Below are 21,018 nucleotides of genomic sequence, written 5' to 3' on the forward strand. Positions count from 1 at the left end.
CTTCTGTCACTGGATCTGAAGAGAAGCTCTGAGAAAGAATGCCCTATGAAGATGAAGGTACACAGCAGAGTTACGGCTCTTATAACCTGAATAATGCTAACGGTGGTGAGCAATCACTGTAAGTTAGGAGGGCAGCAGGAAAAGATCGCCACTCCTAGAACACTTCAAGAAGAATCATTCTACCAATACTTTGTTTTCAGAATGATAAACTCCATGACTCAGAGAAGAAATTTCTGAGACTTAATTTATTTGAAAGTCAGAAATAGGAGGGAGAGAAAGAGAAAGAGAGACTGACCCAGTCTAGATCAAGCCAAAACCAGGGGCCAAGAACGCCCTCCAATCTACCACGTGGTTTGTTAGTGGGGTCCAAGCACTTAGACCCTTTATCTACTAAATCCCGAGGTGCAATAGCAGGGAACTCCACTGGAAGTAGAATCACCAGAGAGTTGAATCAACATAATTTCTGGCTGCATTCATAGGCTCCATTTTCTATAAATAATTACCTCAAATATGTAAAAAGTAGGAGGTATAAATATAGTAACCATATCTCAAAATGTCTGCTTAGTTCCTATCCATTATTTATATTCTATTTTATCTGTCACATGTCAGAGGAAACATGATACTTGTATTTTTGTGACTAGCTTATTTCTAGTTGCATCAGTTTTGTTGCAAAAGAATGTTCTTATTTTTATTTTCTATTGCAGAGTAGCTAAAACATTTTTTAGATTTACTGAAAATATAAAGATACTAAAACAGATCTTAATTGCACTCAGTTATCTCTATTAAGCATCTCATACTAGTATGATATTTTTGCTTCAAATTATAATGCTATCTCAAATCACTACTACAGCTCAATTCTGAGCCTTAACCACATTAACACGGTTTTTACATACTATTTCTTCTACAGAAGCATATTCAAGGACTTCACTATACTTATTCATTAATGTTAGGTTTCATTTCCTCTTTGCTATGAACATGTCTCATTTACCTCGTTTCTAGCATGGAAGATAGTTTTAAGGAGAACATCTATAGTACCTTGCAATTCATCCCTATATTGAATTGTCTGTTGTTTTTCATAAGCAGAAAGAGTTATAGATTTGAAAGAGAATGTTGCAGAAGTAAAAGTGGCATTTCATTACATAATATCAAGTACAATTACTAATAATATTACTTGCCATTATTAACACTAACTTCAATCTCCTGTCTGAGGAAGTTGAGCTGTTTTTATCTGCTTCTGAAAAAGGATAAGGATGGATAGAAAAGTGATTGTTTAATTTGTTTTTGCCTATGATTTGTTACTAAAATAAGAATGAGAGTTGAGTAAAGGCAAACTAAGAGAGAAATCTGTTGGCACAGGGTACATTTTAAGTCTCCAGAACCAATTTAACTTTGTGTATAACAAAACACTACGAAAACACAAAAGTCTGGAATGACTTAGATACAAGAAATAATTTTTACCTTAGAAAAGCAAACTTAAAAAACAAAATTTCAAAAATTTTGGAAGAAATTAATTTAATGTAACAGATAAATACGCATATGCAAACAGAAATATATACACCAAGGTAGTTTTTATGACAGCTTCCACATTAAATGCTTTTTTTTTTTTTTGGTTTAGGATTAAATGATTTCCTTGTAATTTGGAGTACTTATGCTTTACAGTTGTCAGATAACAAGGACACTGATTATTTTAACATTCATTGCAGAATGATCTGATCTTTTCACATATTAACACTGAAATTTCCCAAAGAACAAGTGGGATTACTTTACAGATTTCATCATATTTGGAATGCAGAAATTACTGAATTTTCTGTGGGAAGTGATCATGTGAAATCTGTTGAATGACTTTAATATTCTAAAAACAGAAATTAAAGCACAAATAATGTCCAGGCCATAGAATACTAAATACAGTAGCCTATGTATACCTGAAGGTTCTGTTGCTCTTTTTCAAATAACTCAATATCTGTAACAATGTCTCTAATTTTCCACTCATTTTAATTGTTATTTTATTTTGATAATCGTTACATAGTTTATTAGGGTATAAAGGGTCAAGGGCTACTGGAAAGTGAGTAAGACCATTGTGTCTATACATTCTCTCTCTCTCTCTCCCCACCCCCTCTTTTTTCCAATATCTGGGGTAACGGGGGAGATAAAGGGAGTAGCCCCAACCATCCTTTCACCCATCCCAAAGTCCCTGACATGGGGCATGCTCCAAAGGCACTGCTCAAGTGGTTTTGATAATTCAGCACTTCTGAATTGCTGCCAACTCATCACTCCAAGCATGATGAAATCTCTCCAGAATCCACTGGATGATACAGTCCACCTTAGACTCTGCCAGATTTCACTGCCAACACATGGCTGGGCTAGATTACTTGGTCTTTACATATTTTTACCTTAAAGAAATCATCTTATCTTCTCTATTTGTTTATATTTTATCTAAGACCAACTATTAATGCTATGAATTACTTCGGTTGATCTAGTATTTAGTAAATATTTTCAGGATACTAATGAAAGGAGATGATTTGGAATTGAGGATCTTTGTTCCAGCTTTCATAGGAGCCTCTGGCCAACTAAGGTGAAAGGTCACCAGAACAAAACCAGGAAATCTGCATAGTTATCAATTAATTACACCATTTTGCTCTATCCTCTGTACATATATCTGTCACTTTAAAAGTACAGCTTACAGTTTGTTATTATGCTTTTTTTTTTTTTTTTTTGGCTTCCTGAAATGAATCTTTTCTTCTTACCAATTTTTTAATTGGGTCAGTTATCCGAATAGGTCTGATTGTCTGGTCCCACTCACCTTCCTCCAAACAGGAGGAATTACAGGTCTGAGAGGGCAAGAATCCCTCTAATCATGTGAATAACATTCAAAAGAAAATTAAAAACTTTTTAAAAGTTCCAAGACATCAACAATTTTTCCCAAGGGCACTGTTGCTCACATCGGCTCAGCTGCCATTGCCGTCATTTGGTGAATGAATCAGAAGATAGAAGATCTTTCTCCGCCTCTCCTTCTCTCTAAATCTGATTTGCCTTTCCAATAAATATAAATTAATCTAAAATAAAAGATCTCAATGACTCTAAAGTTTATCCACAAAGGCTATGGGAATTGTGTGCGTGTGTGTGTGTGTGTGTGTGTTTGTGTGTGTGTGTGTGTGTGTTTGTGTGTGTGTGTATGAGAGAGATTTGGCAACAGTTGGGTTAATGGCAATGTGAAATCTTCAAGTCAGTGTTGTGTTTCAAATAATATTAACCATGACTGTAAACACCTTCTATTAAAAGCAAATTATACGAATTTTGTCTATCCTATTTGAGTTCACCACACAGTGACCTAAAACGTTTTTGAAGTTGAAAGAATAAACTTAAGAAAACCCTGGCTTCTAGCTAAAATCTGTGTGTGATTACTCAGGTCTGATTTTAGAGGGGATGATAATCTTTTTATCAATATAGAGAACAGTTTTTGTGCATGTCTTAGTTTCAAAAAGACCACCATACTTCCCTCACTCTCTTAACCCTCCCCACGCCTGCTTCATCTCCCTTCTAGTCACTAGTTTTTCAAAGACTTACGTTTAAGCTACTCAAAATCCATAGACTTAATTTTGCCACTAATCATAATATCTACCAAGTCAATAGTAGGAAGATCACAGTTCCACAGGAGCATAAACACTAGTTAAAAATTACAATCATATGCCCACGTGGCCATTTCACTGCTTTATATTTTGTATATTCTATCTTAGCTAACACGAATCAGTGAAATCATAAGATATTTGAGTTATTGAGACTGTATTATTTCACTAAAAAAAGTGGTTTCCACTTCAACTTTTTTTTTTTTTTTTTTGATACAGGCAATCTGACCTTCTCACATCCAATAGGGTGCACAACCAGTTCTTCAGAAAGTTGTGTTCAAAGGCTGATGCAGTGCTGTTTATGTTTGTACCTTTTGACCTACCTCTTTGCCTTCCTCCAATCACCAAGGTCAACCTACACATGCCTTTGAAGCTGCCTCCACTAAGAAGACCCCCTATACTCACCCTGACTCCCTTGAGCCTCAGACCAGTGTTCCAGGAAGTATAATGGAAGAGCGATAGCTTGTTTGTTGTGTTGGCTTCTTGCTGTTATTATCTTGGCAAATGATTAAAGCCTTAATTGTGAGTACTTATTTAGAAGCTTCTACTTTTTTTAACTGACATGGTAAACTCCTGGCAGCTCAGTTCTCTAATGTAGCTGAGCTGAGCTCCTGATGAGAGTACATGCATAAATGTGAAGTAAAGGTTTATTGACTAAACAATAATATACTAATTAAGCAAGAAGATATAAAATAATAGAGAAATTTGTGAAAAAAGTACCATAACATATTAAATAAAATAAATAAGTTATAAAACAATTATTCAGCAGAAAAAAAATAATATACATAAAAATTAAATTAGATAAAAACTATTTAAAAAAACTCTCAAGTATTATGCAAGTTTTGCAGAGCTGTTGAGATTTATATTTGGATAATAACGGGAAAATTCTAGACTGTTGACTTTCAGTTTGGGCCATAATTTGAAACTGCCAGGTACTTTGTGAGAAGGCTTAAAAGAAGCCCTTGTTTGACTCAGCCAGTGCCATAATGTTTACCAAATTTCAAGAACTAAAAATAATAATTCTAAAAATCAATTATAGATATTAATTTTACAAATTTAAAATAGTTTTGGCTATATGTAGGTGCTTATTTGTCTTATAAACATAATGTAACTTTTTTTTTAACCTTTTAATGCAGGTGTTTTTCCATATTGAAAACATGTTGCTTGGTGAGCCCATCTGCCTGTCCTTCTGTGATACTTTGTGCAGTATCTAAGCAAAATACTCCATTTGTTACATATTTCTAGTATTTGTAGATTTTTCACAAGTTAATTCTTTAGAATTCATTTTGTCTGCATAGTAAGTATTACATTTTCATATTCAGGGTAAATACAGAATACATGGAAAATTCATTCACAATTTTAATGGAGGAGAGAAGCCCTAACCCAGTTGAGGTTGGAACAGACAGAAGATGGGAAGCAGAAACTTAATCCAGGGCTCCCATATGAGTAAAAGAGACCCAGACTCTCAGGATATTCATTGGAAAGAGGTTGTGCTGTGGAGCAGAGTCAGGACTTGACTCCTGAAAAACTGTTATGGAATGAGGGTTAGTAACTTTTATGCTAACTTACGTACTGCACTCTTGCTGCATTCATTCACATACTTAAACAGTGAGTTTTATAACTACCTTGCTTGGATTCTCACCAAAATCTTGCGATGTGTACATCATGTGAGTTTTCAGCTTTCTTAGCCCATGTGTGGAAAAAGGAGATTTCTTCAAAGTGACTGCAGAAATGGAAAATTGTTTCATTGAAAATCATGCCACAGCTGTTTCCAGCTTTGACTCACATCTTGTATTACAATATGGAAATAGTCAGTAATGCCACACTGAAGAACACATGTTGTGTTAACCAACTCTTAATAACAATAGAGAGGGAAACATTGTGAATTAGATTATGTGAGACTATTCTTAGAAGCAATCTAATATAGCAAATCCCTACTATGCTATTTTTTTGACTTGTCCACTGAATACTGAGAAGTTCAAGTTCATATTTTCTGATTCAATTTCATTAACTAACATTTATAATTTAATGCAAATAATGTAGATCAGAATATATACATTCATAAATCAATAGATTCCCTGCACAAAACAATAATTTATCATTATTATGATGTTCTATAATGAAACGTGCCTGATTAAAAAAAAATTTAAGAGAGGAAGCTATTGATGAATCTCACATCTGGAACACCCAACTGATTCAATCAAAAGGAATCTGAGAAGGGGATCAAGTTTTTCACCAACCGATGGCTAATCAGAACCAGAAATGCTCCAAAGCAATGTGAACGTAATGCTAATCCCTACAATATTCATCATAAACTCTTTTCTCCTACTGCACACTTTCTTCCCTAGCTTCCTTTACGTTTACATTTTGTTAATTAATTTATGATTTGGGCAATGGTGTCTATTTTTGAAAAGTGAAGACAGAAATTTGATCTTATAGTACATGAACATTGAACATACAAAAAAAAAAATAAGAATTCTGATTTTGAGTGTTTCCATATGGTACTTTGTGAAATTAGAACAATAATATATAGGTATTTTAGTTTCATACTAAGTGGTATATTCCATTGCTTACCTGTGAGAAACAGATGGTGTTGCAGCTTAATTTTGTGCTATGTTCAATCCCTGAAGGGAAGACTTAGAGAGTCCAACAGATGGGAAGAGAAAGAAATGCTCCTGATACAGAGAATGAAGCAAAAACATGAGTGGAAAAATGCCCAGAGAACATAAATGAGGCCCACATAGCAAGGTACATAGCCTCTATGTTTATTGTTTGATAGGAATTTAACATGGAAATAGGCAAGTCATCAGTTTTAAAATGTGATTAATCTATTTTTGAGTCTTAATAAATATGAAGCAATGCAGCCCGTCTATGTGCTACAATTGTCTACTTTAGCTAATAGAATCAGAAAATGGGATGAACGCCATTGCTAGTCAGCTTTTGTCTATTATGTAACAAAAATTAAACATATTGCCTTCTTCTAGGGCCTGATGCAGTGTCCAAAACAAAAATGTATTTAGCAAATGGTGAAAATTAAACAAATGTCAGGTTGTTTATTTTTCATCCAAATTCATCAGCTGTATTTGTATCATCTCCCAAGACAAAATGAACAGTTGTGGAAAATTAAGGTAATATGATGAGAAACATGAACATGTGGCTTTGCAAAATTAATAGAGGAGAAACAATGATTACCTACAGAATCTCAAACCCTTTTTCCCTGATGTTTCCTTGATTAGAATACAGAAACAAAACAAAGAAATATCCTACATAAAACTCATTCAGAGATTCGAATCTTTGAATTAATATCTATGTTCCTTGCTTTTCATGGCAACATCTGACTCTTGAATACTATAACACTTTTCAATTAAAAACAAGTAATAATTTTCTTATGCCATCTACCTTAATAAGAATATCAAATTCAGTAAATTGGCTAACATCTGAATGTTTAACTATTTTAAAATGTTTATTGACAGTACTATCAAATATTAAACAGGAATATGACATACATACAGAACAGGAAACATTTGATTTGATAAGTTTGGAAAAATGCACATATCCAATCATTCTACACAATGAATTATATATATAAAATTTCCATCAACAAATTAAATACTCACAAACACCCAGTCAATGATTTCACCTACAAAATCAGCTGCCTTCTAATTGTTTTCATCTTGAAAGGTTTTCCAGTAAAGAATACATTATCATTATTTGTGTATTTCCTTTTGTTCAAAATTTTGTTTTCTTAAATTCATTTTGTCCTTGAACTTATAAATAGCTTCCCTGTTTTCTGCAAGCTTTATTTTTTTATTATATATATATTTTTATTAATTATTTAGCATTATGTGACAGTTTCATAGGCTCTGGGAGTCCCCCCATACTTCCCCCTGCCCCCCGGTGGATTCCTCCACCTTGATGCAGTATTACAATTCAAATTCAATCAAGATTCTTTCTTTGCAAACATATACCAAGCGTAGAGTCCAGCTACTTATTGTCCAGATGGGTTGAACAGTTTCTTGGGGAGACCATTTCTGGTCTGAAGTTAGAGCTGGTAGAATATCTTCACAGTCGATTAAGAGTACCAATATAACATCAACAGCAATTTGCAATATTATGGAATTGACATGGTTTTGAGTAACCAGTATGTTAAAAAACAAAAACAAACAAAAAACAGAAACAAAAACAAAACAAACAAACAAAAATGTTCTGCACCTTAAATGTTGACAAATATCTTGTTAGAGTTACAAGCCAGTCTAGATTATCCTAAAATCTGCCAAGATCAGCAAAATTTTACTTCAACACAACAAATGGCTAAATACTAAAATGAAATAGACACGAAACAGCTGAATGGTACCTTATAGCCATTTTAAGGTATATAGCAGCCGGTCCTGTATATAAACTAAAAGTGAAATGTCAATGCAAGCTTTATTTTTAAAAGATTCATTCACTTTTTTGAAAGGCAGATTTAAGGGAGATACAGAGAGAATGATCTTCCATCTATAGTACACTCTTCTGTGGCCAAAATGAGTAGAGCTGAGCTGACCCAAAGCCATTAGTCAGCGAACAGGAACTTCTTCCAGGTCTTCCCATGGATGCAGGGTCCCAAGGATTTGGACCATCCTCTATTCCTTCCTCAGGCTAGAAGGAGGGAGCTGTATGGGGAGTGGAACAGCTGGGACATGAGCCAGCACTTCTGTGGGATCCCTGAGCATGCAAGGCAAGGATTTAGTCACTTGGCCATTACGTCTGGCCTTACGCAAATTTCATATTCCATGCTGTGATTACGCTACAATGTCTATGCTTTCTGTTATGAGAGTTTATTATTTTTAACTATGCCTTCTCATGAACCTATATTTATGAAAGCTTTGTAACTTTTTTATGATAATCTACATAACTCATTACCAAGAAATGTGATATAGATAGTTGACTTTAATTGCAACAGGTTTCCCCAAAAGTAGTTGTAAAGTGATTATCCTACTAGCAGTGTTCAAAATTTCTAGTTTGTGGAGTCATTGATTCGACCTAACAGAGTACTGGCTAAGATCGCTGTGTCTCATATCAGCATGCATTTCTTGACACCCACTTTTGATTATTTTTAATTTATTTTTATTTGAAAAGCAACATTTACAGAAAATAAGAAATACACAGAGTGGTCTCCACTGGTACATTTCCTAAATGTCCCCACAGTGGATAGGGCTGAACTGGTCTGAAATTGAGATCCAGGACCTTCTTCTGGCTTTCCCACATGAGGACAGAGCCACAGCATTTGAGCCATTCTCAGATGCTTTCCCAGGTCAAAAGCAGTGAGCCAGATCAGAAAAGGAGCAGTTAGAACATGGATTAGTACCCAAATGAGATGCAAGTGATGAATTAACTTCTTACATCACCAAGTCAGCCCCCACGTGCAAGTCTTCTTGTGTCAATATTGTTAATATTCCTTGACTCAATTCCTATTCAACTGATCATTTTTTCCTTCTCTTTCATTCTGTCTTTCCTTCCTTTCTTTTTCTCCTTTCTTTCCTCTATTCTTCTTCTTTCTTTTTTTCCCTTTTTTCCCTTGTTGATCTTTTTATGTTGTGGAATATTGAATTAGCGACTATAGTAGAAAAGTAATATTTTTGAATCTTGTTGCCAAATCAGTCTGGAAGTTCATGTACAGATTTAAAAATTAAAGGAATAGGGGCTCGGCAGTGTGGCCTAGTGGCTAAGGTCCTCGCCTTGATCCCATATGGCTTCTGGTTCTAATCCCAGCACCTCCACTTCCTTTCTATCTCTCCTCCTCTCAGTACATCTGACTTTGTAATAAAAATAAAAATAAATCTTTAAAAAAAATAAAATAAAAAAAATAAAAAAAATTAAAGGAATAAAGCCAACTCTGTATACACATTAGATAAACTTGTGGACAAGCTTGTGACTTACATTCATTCTAGAAGTTGACTTTGAAAATTGTAACTGTACCACTTTTTGGAAACTATTTGCAAATAAATGTATGAGTTGAATTTTCATTGATGCACAATTTTCTGCAACATCTAAGAGCAAAATTTTGACATTTAACTAAATAATTTTTCTCTATTTTTTTTTAATTCAGAAAGTCTTCTTCCTATCAGGGAGCAAGAGTGTTGTGGATCATTTTCAGTTCATATTTATTCTTGACAATATATCCCTCATTTTACCTAATTAATATTGGTATGTTTCCTGTTTGGCTATCCATGGTGAGCATCAGGGCCATTGGTTATTAAGGTAAAAAAATCCTTACTTTCAACCATAAGTAAGGTAAAACCAGTTTGAAGAATAAATCTATTAACTAAAATAATTGGAAGCAAATCTATATTTTTATTCAGAAGAGAATTCATATTTTTGTTCAGGCACATTCCACATACCATGCCACCAATGCATATTTTTATTAGAATTTATAAATCAGTGTTATTAAAATAACTTTTTACTTAAGAACACAATAATTTTGATAATGATTGAAACTCATCAAATTTCCACTTGCTTATCTGTTTTTTGAATATTGAATGCAATCTATATAGCAGCTCTAAGTTGTGTAGACATTTAGACATAATGAAAGTTTCACACAGCAATTTTTCTGCAGGCTATGAAAAGTTCTCACAATAAAATATTTTAGGTTTAAATATAAATGTTATTCTATAAAAAGATAATCCCAAGAAATTCACTATAGTCGTGTGTGTGTGTGTATATTTATAGATACATAGATATATAGATATATAATATAAACTTGACACCAGTGTTGTGGCCTAGAGAGTAAAATAATATGGTTTCTATCCTGGCAGATCTATTTCTGATGCAGCACTTTGTTAATGGCCTGAAAAAAGCAGTGCTAGATGACCTTAGCTTGCATGCCTGTCACTCACGTGAGAGACGAAGATAGAGCTCTTTGTTCCTGACTTTGGCCCATCTCACCCCAGGCCAATGTGGTAGGTATGTGGTAGGGAACTGGATGCATCCCTTACTTTGAGTTGATTTAATTCCAAAAAATGATACTATGATCAGTGACTGTTGATTTTTATTTTGAGTCAATTGAATCTTAAATACAAACCCACATGTGAGATAATTGATATCAGGATGCTACAGTGACTCAGCAAGGGAACATTTGAAGTAGAACTTCCTTTTAGATATTCTTGAATATTCCTCCAACATTAAATACTTGATGTAACATAGGAGAAAGTAACAGTATAAATGAACAAAAGAATGCTTGGGATAAGGTTCCTCATGAAAAATTAAAGTGGTAAGCATAATGCCCAGAATGCTGGCTATTTTGCATTCCTATCATCATCTTGGGCAGCTTGTCTGGAGCAGAGGAGAAAAAAATAAAGTAAAAAAGACAGTAAGCTTCCCAGCTCACTCACAAACACAGTCCTCCAAGCAGTCACTTCCTAGGGTGGGTAAAGGAGTCCCCAGTGTACAACACATGCTGTTGTTTCATCCAAGTTTCTGATGCTTTTTTGGAAAGTCATTTATTGAATCCACGAGATGATTTTAATAAATGGAACATAGTTAAACTATTCAGACAGAGTTCTAATGTTAGTATCAAAAATATGGAACTTCCACAGTGTTGATTGCTGTAACTGCTTTTCTGGGATTAAGATACATAATCATAAAATATGTTCTATAGCAAACATATTTGGATTACTTGTAAGACTGAAGAAATAATGATGAAATGATTTTTTCCCAAAGCTAATAAGTGTTAAGTGCCTTGTGTGTCATACACACTGTAGCAAAATCAAAATGATATGCATAATTTTCAAGAATTCATCTTGGACTAAATACATTTGCAAAATTGAAGGCAGCCATAGACTAAGCATTACTTAAGAGATTCTTTTTCTGCCTAGTACAGTTTGACAAGGATTGGCTCCAAACCTATGGAGATAAAAAATGTTTAAGCTCCCAAGTTGCATGTTGTTAGAACTAAGAGTACAATTTAATTTAATCAGGTGTTTAGGTGTGCGCGTATTGTCAGGTCCTTGGGTCACCAAGGGCATTGTCTTTTGGGCAGTTCTCATCAGAAAATTGTTTATAAAAGCTTGATGTTAGTCTAACAACTCTTTCTGTTTCTTAGACTATTATATGATTGCTTTGTGCATTTATGGCAACATTGCCATTCTACTGCCTCACCAGATGACTTCCCATGACAGGATAAAATCTTAAACTTCAGACATTTGAGCCAAAAAGATTGCAGTCTCCCATATATGTTGCTTTTTGTTTTATTTTAGAAATGAAAACTTGCCAATTTTACTGTAGTAAAAAGAATGCTATAACATCTGATTAATAATAGTACTCAAGTGCTTCAAAGACAGTAATTGCCACTTTGTTTGCTTACTATTAGAATTGTAAAAGACCTTATACATTTTATATATATTAAAAATTAAATAAAAGTTATTTTTAAAATTTCTTAATTGATATTTAAGATCACATTTCTAGAAATTCTCTTATGTTACTCAACTACAGTTTTATGCATTTTTTATTGTGGATATAATTAACATTAATATGCTAATGAGAGCTAAAGGGATGAAATATCCAAGGCAACTTCTCAGAAAAAAATTCTGCGTTAGACAAATAAGGAAACTCCAAAGAGAAGAAAAGTAAGTGAATAAAGGACAACCCTTACCTCAGATCACTGTCTTAGAGATTGTGTCAAGATACAGTAAAGGAAAGGGCAATCCCGAAAGAAATAGACGATCACCTTGATTTGAAGAAATAAACCTTCAAGTTCAGGGTGATCAACGTGATGATGCATAGAAAGATCTCCAGAGATCTGCAGAAGTTGCTCCTGAGCCATTCAACTGAATACAGATCAGCATGTTTCTGAAGGAAAAAACATTTCAGCCTAAGGACAGAATCACTCAAGAGGATTCAGAGTAAATGTGTTCACAGCTGATGTAGAGTTCATGATATTGCCTAATCCATAAAGTCAGCTAGAAAATTTTGCTATGTGCCATCTTGGGTCAATAGTTTAGATGAATAAACCTTAGGCTAAACTTTTCCATCAGTACATATTCACTCTTAAGAGCCAAACAAAATAAAACCTGTGCCAAGTAATTTCACTGAATCCATACTAAAATTTTTCAGAAAAATAAATGCAAGTATTAGTCCCTCAACATTTAAAAATTCATGACATTTACCAACTCATCAAAAAATATCTTAAGGAGCAGAAATTTATGCCCATAATGAATAGTTGAATTGATACTGATTTGCAATAGGAAGACATTAAGACATATGAGGACATAAAGAGTTGAAAGATTGATCTCTGGCCATGGAAGGAAGGAAGGGGAGGGAGCTAACAAATATGAGAGAAAAGAAAGAGAGAAAGAGAGAAAGAGAGAAAGAGAGAAAGAAAGAAAGAAAGAAAGAAAATTAGTTGAGCAGTGTATAGATGGCCTAAAATCTTACATTTTATGCAAAATCTTGAGAAAATACTTGAACAAGAACCATGAAATGGAAAATGGGCAAGATGGTTGCCTTCCAAAGTTATTGTTATTTGATATCTGGCCACTCTTTCTCAGCCCACCCTGTCCCTTCAGCCTGGAACTGCGTCCAGGTCATCAACTTACCATACAGAATGGAGATGAGAGTGACATTAACAAGGTGGCAGACTGATGTCTCCATGACAGCGGTAACATAACAATTTAAGAACAAATGTTGAACCAGTGGCCACAGAGTATAACTAGAAAGCCTCCACAAATGCAGTGGGTCATGGCTACTAAAATTTTCACGAAGAATTGTACATACGTTATATCATCCCCTGACTGACACACTTCAGTGACAAGAATAAATTCCTCAGCCACAAAAAGCTTATAGAAACAATAAAAAAAAGAAAAACTATACCCTTGGCCACAGACAAACCTGGAAGACTTTGCCACTAAACACCGTGGCTCAGCCTTTGCAATCAACATCATTTGAGGAATGAACTAAGGGAAGGAAAGAAGTACATTTCTCTCCCTCCCTCTCTCTCTCCCTCTCTCTCTCTGCATATATACTTTCTATATTTTCTATAATATTCTATTTGAAATATTTTTCACATGGATGCAGGCGCCCAAAGACTTGAGCCATTCTCCACTGTTTTGAAAGTTCATAAGCATGAAGCTGGATCAGAAGAGAATTATCCTAAAACAAGCACTGGTCTGGGATACAACATTGCAGGCAGAGGATTAGTCAGGTGGGCCACAAGAATAGCAACAGGAAACAATCTTTCCAACATTGAGAAATATAACATCAACAGTAGTTTGCTATTTATGAACCACATTAAACTATCACTTTCCTCAAACCCAGTCATATTCCATTTTTTTGTTTCAATTAAAATTACATCACTCTGATAGAAAATAATTATTTCCATTGTATGAGGAAATGAGCCTTTGGTCAGGTTCACCTGTTTATTTTCTCTGAGTTAAGAAGCATAGCTGCTATATATCTAAAAAAAAGTTATTTTGAAATGCTCTTTTTCCTTTATACTAAATAATTTTTAATGTTTCAAAATCATATAATGTTATTAAATCTTCCCCAAGGTTTCCACCGAATAATATCTTCAAATAAACATAGATTTTTTTTCCAAAGTGAGTAAATGATAAAACATACAGAAAAAAGGCAAGTTGCTTATACAGTGCTAATTAATAAAGTACATACTTATCTGTTATCTTAAGGAATTTAAGGATTATTTCTGTCATACAAAAAATCTTTTAAAACTATTTAAACATTCAGTCTAATAAAAATATGTTTTAAAACATATTCTGCTTTCCTGTGTATGTATATACATTCATTATATTCTAAGTCATTGTTTAAACCATGTAAGATGTACTTTGCATCATGCCTAAGAAAGAAAACCACCTAAATCCTTAATTTTCCTAGATTACATCCGATCCCAATAAAAATTCCAACAGCATATCTGGAACTACAAGTGATGTCAAATAGCCAGAGCTATCTTAAATAATAAGAACTACACTGGGAGAAACATAATGCTAGATTGTAAGATGTACTACTAGGCAGCAGTAATCAAAAAAAAGTTTAGCACTAGTACAGAAACAGAGAAAAAGATCAGCGGAACAGAATACTATCACCAGAAGTGAGCTGTCATATATACAACCAATTAATCTCTAACAAGGAACTGAAATATCCAAGGAACAAAGGTTGATTTCTTCAATAAATGCCACTGGAATAAATGAATATACACTTGCAGAAGTAAAAACAACACCCCAAACTAATAAAAAATTATCTATAAATGAATCAAGGACCTAAATCTTCACCCAGAAACCAGCAAATTATGAGGCAAAGACATCGAAAGCTTAGATAGTCAAAGGCAAAATAAAAAAGCAGAGTATCAAGCTTAAAGCTCAGCACAACAAATAAAGCAGTAAACAAAGAGGAAAGCAACAGAGTGGGAGAAAGTCTGCACACTACGCAACATATAGGCTACTAATATCCAAGACCTAAAAAGAGCTTCAGAAACTCAACAATAGCAAAAACAGGCACTCCTAATAAGAAACAGGTGAAAGGCATGAGCAGACATTTTACAAAAGAGATAATTCAAAAGGGCAATAGATATTGGAAAAAAATACTTAGGCTCCCTAGTTATCAGGGAAATGAAGAAAATGAAGTTCCACCTAATTCAGTGAGAATGCAGAATACAAAAGGTGGGGGCAAGGATACTGAGAAAAAGGTTACTCCTCCACTGTTGGTAGGAGTGTAGGCTACTGCAGCCACTATGGAAGTTAGTATGGAGAGAGCTCAAACAACTGAAAATGGATATGCCATATGACACAGTTGTCCCATTCCTAGAAATATATTTAAAGAAGGTTAAATATACAAATGATAGCCAGGCCTCTGAGCTCTTACTGGATGGGGAACCTCTTCAGCAGGATATGGGGCCACCTACCTAGACCCATTTCAGCAGCATGCACATTGCCACTGGGCTGGGCCTCTGAGTCCCAAGGTGGGGGGCGGTCTTGTGGGGTCTGAGGTTGCCCACCTAGGACCTTTTCAGCTACATACACAGTGCCTCTGGACCAGTCCTCTGAGCGCTGGGGGTGGGGGCAGTTTGGCAGGGTCTGGGGTTGCCTACCCAGTCCAAGGAAGCACAGGCATCAATCGTGCTGGACAAAGTCCATGGGCTGCCTCGTGGCACCCTTTGAGCACTTGAGGTTTTGGGCTCACAGTTGGTCTGGGTTATGGCACAGGTGAGGGCATGCAGGGATTTACAGAGTCACCTCCTGGTGAGAAATGACTTCTGAGGTTCTTTCATGGACAGATCCCTGTGTCTGCAGATCAGAGCCTTTTCAGTGGTTTACACAGAACAAAGGATGACATACCAAGATGCAAAAAGAAGATATGGCAGTCCAATGGGGCCTGTAGAAAATATTCACTACCAAAGCAGAGGATGGAGAACTGATTGCTCATTGCCCAGGGAAGGGGGTGGGTAAATGGGTGGGAGAGAATACCAGTGAGAGAGTGTGCTGCAGGTGAGGAATAAATACTGAGGCACTACCATCGAGAAGGCAACTATACTTGCAGATAAGCATTCTGGTCAGACTGAGCAGTTTAGAGGGGGAACTGGGTGACATTTTAGGATCATATAGAAGCACCCAAGATAGGTGGGAGACCAGAGCTGGGGGAGTTTGCATCATCCACCTCCGAACACTATTCATTGGTGCACACTAAAGCGCCTGAGAGGGCTAGACCACAGTACCTAACACAGGGAGTCTGAACCTGAGGTTGGAAATGTTGGGCTGGGCCATGATAATAGCCAGTACACAAAGAAATCAGCTCTGGGGGCAGCATCTGTCAGGGTGCATGTGGGCCCACCCCTGTAGAACTACAATATCTGGTGGTTTTCTGAAGAGTTGGGACTGAGGTTGGGTTGATCAGGCCAGGCCGCAGCATCAAATGTCAAAGGCCATGACAGGGGATGGACTATTCAGAGTTGGGTCAGAGCAACCACTGACTGGTATGCATAGAGCTGTGACTGGGAACAGCTCCAGCTTGGAGCTAAGAGGATGTCCCAACTGGATTGTGGTTCCCACTGATGAGTGTGGGGGCTAGAATGGGCTTGGCAGTCTGACCTGGACATGGATGCAGTCTGCGTTGACATGGACGTGGACTGGATCTGGAGTATACCAGATTGGGCTAGACTCCAGCACACACTGGTGTTTCAGACAGTGAACATGGGTATAGGATGGGTTGGGCTACATCTTTGCTTCTGCTGAACCACATGAGAGCTGTATCTAGTTGTGGACTAGGTGTGGCTGGGCTGTAGTGCCCCAAAACAAGAAACAGAATGGGTGTAAGCCAGTTGGGCAAGGCCTCTGTTCCTGCCATGACAGGAGGTAGATCAAGTCAGCTTGGGCCAAGGAGCCACTGGTGTGCGCTAGAGCTGCCACAGGGAGGAGGTCTAATAGAAGAGCTTTGGGAACCCCTTTGTCAGGACACAGTTCCTACAGGTAAGCTCAAGAACCAAGGCAAAGAGCAGCTCAGACAAGGCCACTATGTATATAGAACCCACTGGTATATATGTGGCTTAGGTCTGGGTGCTGGACAGGCTGTGCCAGTTCATAACATCCACTGGCATATCTGAGAATCAGGACAGGGTGTGGGACGGGCCAGTTCAGGCCACAGTGCCAGCCAGTAAACCTTAGGGCCAGGACTGGGTACTGGCAGGGCCTGCTTGGACAGCAGTACCCCCCAGAATGAGTTAGAATTGGGGGCAGACCATGCCAGGTCAGAATACAGCACCTGCAGGCAAATGCTGAGGTAAGATGTACCATACTAGATGGGGCCATAGCGCCCACCAGCACATTTGAGACCTGGTTCGGGTGGGTGCAAACCTAGTAGCAGAGCTCTGGGGATTCTCCTGCTTGGGTCACTGCTCCTGTTGGTGAGCATGGGAGCTGGGATTAGGGGTAGACCAGGCTGCGCAGGGCTACACCTGTGAACTGTATAAGAATTGGATTAGAGAACTAGGCTGGGTTAACTGACAATACACTGGTGCAGGCATGAGCCAGAACAAGGACAGGCTGGTTGGGCTTTGCTATAGCATCAGCTGGCACGTGTTGGGACAGGGGACATATCCTGTTGAACTAGACTGCATAACCACCTGAAGAGTGCAATATCCAGCTCTGGGAGTGGGTGTAATAAAGAAACTATGATGGGCTGCAACTCCCACTGGCAAGGGTGAGAACTAGGACTGGGGGCGGGCCTGGCTAGATAGGTGTTGGTGTCCACTGGCATGAGTGTTGTCTGGAGGGTAGAATCAGTTAAGGTGAATTAGGCTTTAAGGCCCAATGATGTATATGAGAACTGATTTGGAGTTGGGACAGACTGGCTGAGTCCACTGCACGTGGTGGCAGACACAGAAACCAGGGCTGGGGGTGGAAACTGAGTAGGTATTACTGGGGGGTCTCTGGGTTGCAGCTCCCAATGTTATGTGTGAGGGCCGACTGTGTGGAGGGCAGGGTTGGGATGGTTGGCAATACCCATTGGTTTGTGTAAGAAATAGGGCTGGAGATAGATCTGACCTAGCAATTGTAATTGCATATGTGGAAGTAGAAATAGGTGATAACAGGATGAACTGAACCCCATACTGGTGTGCTTACACATGAGAGATAGGACTGCGATCACCTCAGGTGAGATTTTTTTTTAGTTTCCCCCAACTAAACTGCTAGACTCATTAACTCCAACCATGGGAAGAGTAGCAGGACCTGTGGTTTGAAAATGGAGTGCTTCTGTCAAAATTAAACCTCCTCTGTGCTTTGATGGAGCAATGAATGGCACACCCAGAGGAACATGAAAGATAGGTCAGACAATTGGAACCTGCAGAGGACACCTGGTACTATAGCAGAAGAAGGAGGGCAGAACAAATTGGTCAACTATCCCAGTGAAGGATGACAGCATATACCTGAGAAGGAGGAGACTAAGAGGTGGACTCTATCAATCAATAGACTTTGGAAGGATATTCTTTTCTTGCATCTGCAAGATCGACATCATCTCAGAACTATTGAAGCTACTTGCACAGAACCTATGAGGTGTGCTCCACATCAAGAACTCTGGGATGACACTGGGTGGACATTTCCTATCCCTGGGTTCTCAGGCGGTTGGGAGACTGGGTGCGACTTTTTGCCTTGTCCCTCCGTTTCACACAGATAAAGGAAGAAGCAAAAGAAAGTGTGAAAAACCGTGAAAACATAGATCTCAACCATTTCCTCTCTGATCCTGGATGCTTTCTATCATAATGAACTGTATAAACATCATCAAAAATAAAATAAGGCATAGTACAATATAATATATATATATGATAAAGCAACCTGTAACCCTGTATTTATAGCAACACATAGCCATAAAATAATAAAATGGTACCATTTGCAACAACATGATCCCAAATGAACACAATTAAGATTTGTAAAATGAGCAAGTACCAAAAAAACAAATACCGTATTTTCTCTGATAAAATACAGCCTTTATATAAAGTACAAAATAGATATAGATTATCAAGTATATGCATACATTGTCAGGCATGAACTGTATAAAGATAAGTTCTAGTATGTATTTCTACCTAGAATAAAAGTAGGACTCCCAGTGAAACATGTATAGCTACAGCGTATGATGCTAGATTACCTATCTTTGTCTATGCCTACTATGGCATGATATACTTAAGCAACAGGAAGTTAAACTTGTAACTGCTACTAAACCTATGTGATAATTTCAGTGGAACATGGCAGGAAGGAACAACTGGGAAGGAGATATGGGTGGGGCAAAAAGGAACATCTAAACTTAAAAAATTATATCATGGAAAATAATCATAAAAAACCTATACAAATACATCATTCTTTGACACAATATATAGCAATTTCCATTTATCATTAAAATTTTGTCACATTTTTCATACAATATGTATCTTCATATCCTTCTGTGCATACAGATTTAATAATAAAGTCAAAATCATGTATTTCTATATATAAAGATCTACTATATAATGTGATATATTTTGTACATATATGTATAAGGGATTAAAGATCACTGTCTCAAGTCAAAAATAACAGTCAAAATAATAAGGCAAGGAGAACTAAAATCCAAACTGTTTTAAAATAAAGATTTTATAGGTCTGGGCCATGATGTATAGTAGACTAATATTGTGCATTTGGAGTAGGCATATCAAGTGAGTACTAATTTGAATCCTGCCTGCTCCATTTTCAATCCAGCTCCTTTTTCTGACTTTGAGAAGCAACATGGTATGACCCAATTCACTGACCCCTTGCACCCAAGTGGGAGACTTGGAAGGAGCTTCAGGCTCGCAGCTTTGGATCACCTCATCTCTGTCCATGATGGTCATTTGTGGAGTAAACCAGCTTATGAAAGATTCTTATTTCTCTCTCTCTCTCTCTCTCTAGTTCTGCCTTTTACATAAAAATAAAACTTTCAAGAATATAATTAAAGATTCTATAAAGATTCATAAAAATACAGATCACAAAAATTATTTAAAAATATTGTGTGAAAGATTAATCCAGGCACTGATTTTCTTTTTTTTTTTTAAGATTTATTTATTTTTATTGGAAAGTCAGAGTTATAGAGCAGAGAGTCAGAGCAAGATATTAGGTCCACTGTTTCACTCCCCAAATGCTCAAAATGGCTAGAGCTGATCCGAAGCCAGGAGCCAGTAGGTTCTTTCTGGTACCCACATGGGTGCAGGGTCCCAAGGCTTTGGGCTGCCCTCTATTGCTATCCCAGGCCACAAGCAGGGAACAGAAAGGGAAGTGGAGCAGTCGGGATATGAGCTACCATCATATGCGATCCCCAGACATGCAATGCAAGGACTTAGCCAGCAGGCTACTGTGCTGGGCGCCAGATACTGCTTTTATTTACGTGGAGTTTTTGCATCAGGGTTACCCAGAACTGATGCTTCGTTCAATTTCAATAAGAAATCATGAGTTAAGTAGTGTAAACAATATTTGAAATTTGCTTTTTCACGTAACTGAAACATTGAAGAAAAAATTGATTGTAGAATCAGGTGAATACAGAGATGCGAACAGTGTTAGTTGAGCACCCTATATTCAGGGAGGGTTTTTTTTTCTTAGCACATTTAATGTAAAGAATATGAGCATAGAAAGCTCAATTATTTTCTTTAATTTAACAATTGCATAACATCAGACTTTTCCCTGAAATTTCTCAATTTTATAGCAATCACACTAATTTGAATAGTTTAGTTCCTTCCTTGTTGAATCTGTTACTATAATCAAAAAGAAAGTACTTCAATTGTACCAAACAGTGGAAGAAATTCCTTTACCAGAAGAAAAATAAAAGATTTCAAGTAAGTATTATATGAAACAGGTAAATCAGTTGAAATCCCTTATAAGGGCTCTCATATTTTTAAACTTCACTTAAAACATATTTGGTG

This window comes from Ochotona princeps, chromosome 3, assembly GCF_030435755.1.
Source record: "Ochotona princeps isolate mOchPri1 chromosome 3, mOchPri1.hap1, whole genome shotgun sequence".
Lineage (NCBI taxonomy): Eukaryota > Metazoa > Chordata > Mammalia > Lagomorpha > Ochotonidae > Ochotona > Ochotona princeps.